Source organism: Nannospalax galili, unplaced genomic scaffold (assembly GCF_000622305.1).
Source record: "Nannospalax galili isolate Female #2095 unplaced genomic scaffold, S.galili_v1.0 scaffold580, whole genome shotgun sequence".
NCBI lineage: Eukaryota > Metazoa > Chordata > Mammalia > Rodentia > Spalacidae > Nannospalax > Nannospalax galili.
Genome location: NW_008345762.1, coordinates 127,609 through 135,929, shown reverse-complemented (window position 1 = coordinate 135,929; position 8,321 = coordinate 127,609). Strand labels below are relative to the sequence as shown.

Here is an 8,321-nt window from a genome sequence, read left to right as displayed (position 1 = left end):
TTTTTCCTTTAGTTTGCCAAATTGTAGCAAGATAAAACTTCAATGTAATTGTGTTGTGAAAAAGGGGAACATGATCTGATTCTTTTTTCTTTTCTAGGATTATGTGGTTTTACGTGATACATCAAGCACAGCTAGCTAGTCACCAGAATACACTAAAACAGTGATGGAATTTAGTGAGCTGGTGACTCAGGAGTTTCTTATTTTCAGTAAACTGATCCAATTTATGATATCTAGCAACATTTTCTGTTACAATGAATAATTTAAAGATGTTTCCATTAAAACTGAAAGTAGATAAGACATCTGAAGCTGTATTAGCATCATTTAAGCACAAGCTAAGCGATTCCGAAGTTCATGGAAGCATAACAAATATTAAACAAAAATATGATATTCTTGGCTTCATTTCTGAAGCTGGATTTGATTGCATATTTCCCCTTCTTCTAACATGTTTATTCTAAAAGCTTGAAAGTTTGTCTCTACTAACTTGTAATAAGGAGCATCACATAATGAAATGTTATAATAACTAAGCTATTAGACTCTTAAAATTTGCTACAAGCTTGTCCTTCCATGAAGTTGAAAACACTCTAATAGTAAGAAAACAAATTTTACTAGTGTCTTTAATATGATTATTGTAAGATGGCAGGTGGCTCAATGGGTTAAGGCATTTGTTACCATGTCTGACCTTAGTCCACTCCTCAGGAACTTCATGGTGGAAGGAGAGAACTAAATCTTACAGGTTTTCCTCTGACCTCCACATGAATGTTGCGTTTTGCTCAGTGTGTATGACGTGCACATGCAAAGTAAAAAATGTAATTTGGGGGGTTTAGTGCCTTACTTTGCAGTTTTGCATAGTTGCAAATCACTGTGTAGACAAGGCTGGCCTCAAACTCACAGATATCTGTCTGTCTCTTACTCTGGAGTATTCAGGTTAGAGGTGTGTGCTACCCTAAACAAGAAGTAAATCAAATTCAAAAATCAAAATGAGGGACTGGAGAGATGGCTCAGTGGTTAAGAGCACTGGTTTCTCTCACAGAGGACCCAGGTTTTATTCTCAGGATCCACATGGCAGCTAACAAATGTCCTAACCCCAGTTCCAGGGTATCTGATACATTCTTCTGACCTCCATGGGCTTTACATGCACTTCCATACATGTAGGCATACATTCACATACATAAAATAAAATTAGGGGGCTGGAGAGATGGCTCAGCGGTTAAGAGCACTGACTGCTCTTGCAGAGCACTCAGGTTCAATTCCCAGCACCCACATGGTGGCTAAGAACTGTTCTTAACTTCAGTTCCAGGGGAATCCAAAGCCCTCTTCTGACCTCCGTAGCATTGCATGACACTGGTGCACTCACATACATGTAGGCAATACACTTGTATGCAAAAAATAAAAATAAATGAAATATTTAAAAAAATAAAATTAATAGGCCATATATATATATATATATGTCTTTTTGAGACAGTCTCCCTGTAGCCCCAGCTGTCCTGGATTCACCATGGAGACCAGGCTGGCCTCGAACTCACAGAGATCTGCCTGCCTCTGCCTCCGGAGTGCTGGGATTAAAGGCATGCACCACCCTGCCGGGCAGGTAAAATGTTTTTAAAAAATCAAAATGAAAATTCCTCTACCACTCCCAGAAGCCATCTCTTGCCCAACATTTCCTTATACAGGGTTAGTTTCTTACCTACTTCCTCATGTCTATGCTGGGATTTTTTTTCTGGTCTGAGCTTGCCTGGTACTTGTGCATGTGGTCATGTTTGTTGTGAGTTCATAGGAGTAACTGATCAGCTGTCTGAAAAACTCTGTTTCCTTGTGGTCAGAGACAGTGTCTTTCAATCATGAGAGTCTTGGTAGATTAACCAGGCTCCAGTGTATGAACCCACTTTGAAGGACATTTGGAGACTCAAATTATATTCTATAGGCCTTATTATATATTTAACAGAGTACATTAAATTAGACATGTGGACAAGAAGGAGAGAGGGGTATAGGTGACTGGACATTAAACGTCATTAAATTATATTGGATGAAAATCACAAAAATTCAATGCAAATAAATAAATAATTTTTCATGTAAAAAATCAAAATGAAATATGTAACGAAATAAGTACAAAAATTCATTTATTGAATTATGCTAGTGTAATACATACGATACTTGACACTGAGGAGTAAAACATCCTCAGAATCATCTACTATATTAAATATCTGACATTTTAAATGACACATTTGTTGTTGTTGTGTGTGTGTGTATATGAGTGTAAAATGGGACGAAGGAATGAAGTTCTATAAAACAAGTTTTTCTCCTATAGTAAAACCATTTATGCTCTTGTCAGTTGTTTACTTACATATATTTTATCATAGTGATTACTGTGCCCTTTTCAAAAATAAATGGTGGCTGATTTTTATCCCATTTCACTGCAGTTAAATCACATTTTTGTGGTATGTTTCTGAAATGTATTTTCTACTTTGACATTATATAAATACATATATATGCTCTATCCTACAACAAGATTCTTATCTACAGTGAGTAAGTTCTTCCATATCATTTATGCAAGTGCTGGTTTTTCCACAGAGATGTGATATAGTAACATATCACATGGCAATTTCTTAGCAGTACAGAAATTTATTTCCAAGATTTTTCTGTTTGATTTTGATCATTATTTTAAGGATAATGCATTACCAAAGTTCATAGTACTTTTTATCAACTGAAAGTGAAAGTCCTTAATTCATCTTTTTTTTTTTTTTTTTGGTTTTTTTAAAACAGGGTCTCCCTATAGCCCCAGCTGTCCTGGAACTCACTATGTAGACCATGCTGGCCTTGAACTCACAGAGATCTACCTGCCTCTGCCTCCCAAGTGCTGAGATTAAAAGCATGTGCCACCTCACCCAGCTTTAATTAATCTTTTAATCATCTTTTGTCTTTTGTCATCGCCTGTCTCCTTCATCCCAATGAAGACTGTCTAAGATCCTAGGTGTTATTTCTGATGAAAATGATAGTGAATCCTAACTTATTGATGGTGCAAAAATTATAAATCTGCATAATTTTAGAGATGTAAGACTTATCTGATCTTCCATCTATGTCAAGCCCAGCTGTAGTATGATGTTATGATGTTGGCTGTCCCTTGATCTTGTGATCCAGTTGTCAAATAAACTAAACAGAAGTTGATTAAGGTTGCACATATCTTCATGGCCCTGAGGAGTTTGATTTCATGACTATAGGGTCTCCACAGACACCGACACAGAGGTAATGATGTCTCCTGTCTACAGGGCTGATGAGAGAGGTTTCTGTAATGTATCCTAAAGAGAAGGAACATCTAACATCCCTGGCATTTCTATTCATGGGTAGAGCCATTTTTCATGATTGCTCATCTGCAATCAGTGATGGTAACTAACATCTTCTGAACAGTGACTGCGTTCTCGATGGTGGCATCCATTTCTTCTAATAGCCTGCAGTTTGTGGCTTTTTACTGTTCTCACATGATAATGAATAACAAAGTTAAGTACATTGAGGCACTTCTGATAATTTTATAATAGAGTATGGGGACATTAGCAGCTCTGTAAAGTCTTAACCCTTCAGAACCTGTTCATGATGTTTATCAGGAAGCAGAAGACCCTAATATTGAGAAAATCTTTGGGGACGATAGTGAGCTTTTATCTCCTTTGGAACACGTCCTTTGAACGCTGCCCAAGGAAAATTGTGCACACATGCTCCTGCTCCACCAAAGCATATCAGAATTGTAAATAATGATATTATGTTCCTGTTTGGAGATACAGTAAATAAAAAATGCCTGAAAAATTAGTTGGAATTAGTTGGAATGGTATAAATAACTTTAATGATTAATCAGTAAAATTTAAATATCTCCTAAGGGAAACATTTAAATTTATCCTCAAAAGGTATCACATATACTTTCAGGACTATGAAGTGGCAGTTCTCCAAGGAATATCAGGAATCCTTTTGTCTTTATTTCTTGGAGTGTATGGGGAGGAGCCTATGTGTGCATTTGTGTGCATTAATGTATGTATGAATGTGCAGATGGAGGATACAAGACAGTCTGGGCTGTCATTCCTCAGGAGTCATCCCCAATGTCTTTTTTTTTTTTTGAGACAGGATTTCTCACTGTGACCTGAGTGAGGTTCACTTATAGGCTAGTCTGGCTGGCCGGCGAGCCCCAAGGATCTTCTGCCTCAGGACTTGGATTACTTTTTTTTTTTTTTTTTTTTTTTTTTTTTTTTTTTTTTTTTTTTTTTTTTACTATATTTGTATCTTTTATTGAAATTTTATGTATTTCATACAATACATATTAATAAGTTAGACCCCTTCCCTTGTCTTCACCTGCCTTTAGCCCACCATCAGATTTCATGAATTCTGTCATATATGTTAAGGCTTTTCAAGCTAAGATTGTATCTCCAGATTTCCTTCAATGTGAATTTATTCACAGGACCCTGCCAACTTCTCTAGCCTTACTGCGTTAAAGACCAACTCTGGGGAGCTGGGAGGGAGGGAGGGAGGGAGCGAGAGCAGCAGCGAGAGGAGCAGGCCTAGCAGGCTTGGGCATAGGCCCCACACCCAGCCAGGCCCACAGCCATGGCCGAACTCCATGCCTTAGCCCAGAAGATCAGCAGAACTGTAGCAGCTGAATTTAGGAAGCAGATCTCTGGACAAAACAGTGGTTCTCCCCGGCTGCTCAAAAACCTCAACATAGTTGGCAATATATCTCATCATACCACAGTGCCTCTTACTGAAGCAGTAGAGCCTGTGAATTTGGAAGATTATCTCATTACTCACCCTTTAGCTGTGGATTCTTGACCTCTAAGGGATTTGACTGAATTTCCTCCAGATACTGAAGTTGTTTATAGTCCTAGGGATTGCAGAACCCTTGTTTCAGCTGTCCCTGAAGAAAGTGAAGTGGATCCACATGTTAGAGATTGTATAAGAAGTTACACAGAAGATTGGGCAATTGTGAAAAGGAAATATATAAACTGGGAACAGGATTTAATTCTAATACATTGGATAAGCAGAAAGACAAAAGGGTTTGCCCAAACAAGTCTTTGAATCTGAGGAAGCTCCAAATGGCAACAACTACCAGGATGAGCAAGATGATCTTAAAAGATGCTCAACATCAATAGATGATACTCCCAGGGGTAGCTGGGCCTGCAATATCTTTGACTTGAAAAATTCACTTCCTTATGCTTTGCTTCTTAAGTTACTTGATCAAATGCCAAATGAAGAAATAGACCATCAGAATGATGATCAAAGGAAATCAAACCGTCACAAGATGAGGAAGAACCTATAGAACGACTTAGTGTTCCTGATGTACCCAAAGAACATTTTGGTCAAAGACTTCTTGTAAAATGTTTATCACTCAAGTTTGAAATAGAAATTGAGCCCATTTTTGTAAGTTTGGCTTTATATGATGTCAAAAAAAAAAGATAAAGATTTCAGAAAACCTTTATTTTGACCTTAATTCAGAACAGATGAAGGGGTTGTTACGTTCACATGTACCACCGGCTGCCATTACCACCCTGGCACGATAAGCCATTTTTTTCTATAACTTATCCTTCCCAAGATGTCTTCCTTGTGATAAAGCTGGAAAAAGTCCAACAGCAAGGAGGTATTGGAGAGGTGCAGAACCATATATAATTTTCAAAGAAGCAGATGCCACCAAGAAGAAGGAAAAATTGGAAAAGCTGAAAAGTCAAGCCAATCAGTTTTGCCAGCGACAGGGAAATACCATATGCCTTTTGCCTGGACTGTGATTCATTAATGCTGGGAATTTAGAAAGAGATTCTACAGAAGTAGAAATAAGTACTGGAGAATGAAAAGGTTCTTGGTCAGAGAGGAGGAATTCCAGTATTGTTGGTAGACGGTCACTTGAAAGGACAACTAATGGGGATGATGCTTGAAACTTGACTAGCTTTCAACCTGCTACTCTCACTATGACAAATTTTTTTAAGCAGGAAGGAGACTGCTTAAGTGATGAAGATCTGTACAAGTTTCTTGCTGATATGAGAAGGCTGTCTTCTGTCTTAAGGTGGTTGAGACCTATTACAGCTCAGCTGAAGATAGACATTTCTCCTGCCCCTGAAAATCCTCATTATTGCCTAATCTCAGAGCTGCTTCAAGTGAAACTTTACCCTGACAGCAAAGTCAGAACTACCAGAGAAATTTTAGTTTCCTGCCAGGGATGTCTATGTTCCAAACACTACTTACAGGTAAGTGCACCGATGTCGTGCAATGCCTGCAGAGGACAGAAGAGGCCGTCGGAGCCCCTAGAACTGGAATTACGGACAGTCATTAGCTGCCATGTGGGTGTGGGATTCTAACTCGGGTCTTCTGAGAGAATAGTCAGTGTTCTTAAGTGATGAGCCATCTCTCCAACCCCAAATGATGCTTCCTTTATTTGTTCATTCTGAGATCACCACTTGGCTTGTCTATTGGGAAATCTAGCAGGGCAGCTACCTCAAAGACAACATTCTAAAGCAAGATTTTGAGTTTCAACTTAGACTTTCATCCTAATAGATTTTACTAACATTTTCTAAGTTCCTCAGAGCAAAATTTTTGGAATCAGTTGGTTTCACTCCTTTTCTTACCCAGACTTCTTTTGGTCAACAAGTTATGTAGACTTTATTTTCAAAATGCATCTCAAGTCCAGTACTTTCTACCACTCTACTTTAAAAAATTAGTCACCATGTAACACAGTACTGTCTTCTAGAAATATCAAAGAGGGCACAGTTGCTAATTTACAATTTTCTATTGCTACATCAAAATAATCAGGTGAAAGTAGTAATTTTAATTACTTTATTTAGCATAGTATATATAAAAAAACATGTAATGTAGAAATTAATATTTTATTCCCCCATCAGCTTCAAAATCTTGTATATATTTTACACTTTAAGAGCATTTTAACTGGATGTGGTGGCACATGCTTTTAATCCCAGCATTCAGGAGGCAGAGGCAGGCAGATCTCTGGGAGTTCAAGGCCAGCCTGGTCTACATAGGGAATTCTAGTCCAGCTGGGGCTACAGGGAGACCCTGTCTCAAAAAGATCAAAAAAAAAAAAGAACATTTCAGTTCACATGAGCCTCATATAAAATTCTTACAAGCCACAGGGGTTAGAGGCTGCCATTTTGTACAGCTGCTGGTCTCAAATTTTGTCATACTGTAGTAGGTCATCTTGTTTCTTCTATCCTTATCTCAGCCTGTTTTTGACATTGCTCCTAAACAGACTTCTAAACACCATAAATCAAACCACCTTTGAGTGACTCCTACCACAAGCAGAAAAAGCATTTTTAAAAACAATAGTCTGTTGAATCTCTATGCTCTGCTCTTGCTGTTGTCTTGTGTTCTGGTGTCTCTGCTTGCCTCACTTCATTTAGCTTCAGTGACTTTTCAGTTGTTTGTCCTTGAAGGAAGTCAGTTCTAACTGTTCTCCATTCAACTTTTTCTGTCTTTCTTGTCTTTGTTCTTGTCTCTACTTCCTAGAGCTGCACACCCTCCTCACTCCCAATTAGAAAGGTCCGCTTATTCACTGTTCCAGCTCTCTGAGATTTCCATGTTATTATTTGGGATTATAATGTATAATTGTGATTGGTTTTTTTTTCTCATTTGAATATAGTTATTGTAAAAGGCAGGGACTCATATATTGACTCCTTTACTTCCAGCATCTCTGGTGTTCTAGAACATAGAAAGCTTATATTTAGTATTTACTCACTGAGTTAAGAAATACAAAACTGTGGCTGGAGAGATGGTTCAACAGTTAACAACCACATGTAACTCCAGGTTCGTTAGACCTGACACCTTCTTCTGACCTTTATGGGCATTGTACTCATGGGTGTTCTTCCATATATACAGGCAAAGGGCTCGTACATTTAAAATAAATATTTTATAAAAGAAAAAATAAGAAATACAAAACTATTGCAAGGTAGGAGAATAAGGTTTAGTGTCATATGGATGTAGTTATGATTTTTGGTCCCATTTTTACTATTCAGATGACTTAGGAAAGGATAGATATTGGCTGCTCAGTTTTATATTAATAAAATATGAGATAAAGGACTTGGTTTCTCCTGGGGCGTGGCAGAACGCAAAATATTCCATGTAACTAATTCTTACTGTGGGTACATTCCTGGCACATACAACCTAAGCAAGAAGATAAAAGTGCATAAAAATACTTATATATGTACATATGTATATATATATATATACATATAGCATTTAAAAGAAGCAAAATAGTGTAAATTATTCTTCAAGTTATGTATTAGACTACTTAATAGGTAGGGATTATGCAGACCAAACTACATATTGGACAATTCAGAGATCATCAGTTC

At 37.6% G+C, this 8,321-nt stretch overlaps 1 pseudogene; it reads left to right on the top strand.

Annotated features, from left to right (window-relative positions):
- Nucleotides 1-4,581: 4,581 nt before the first annotated feature.
- Nucleotides 4,582-6,213, top strand: LOC103741270 (annotated as a pseudogene).
- Nucleotides 6,214-8,321: the final 2,108 nt, after the last annotated feature.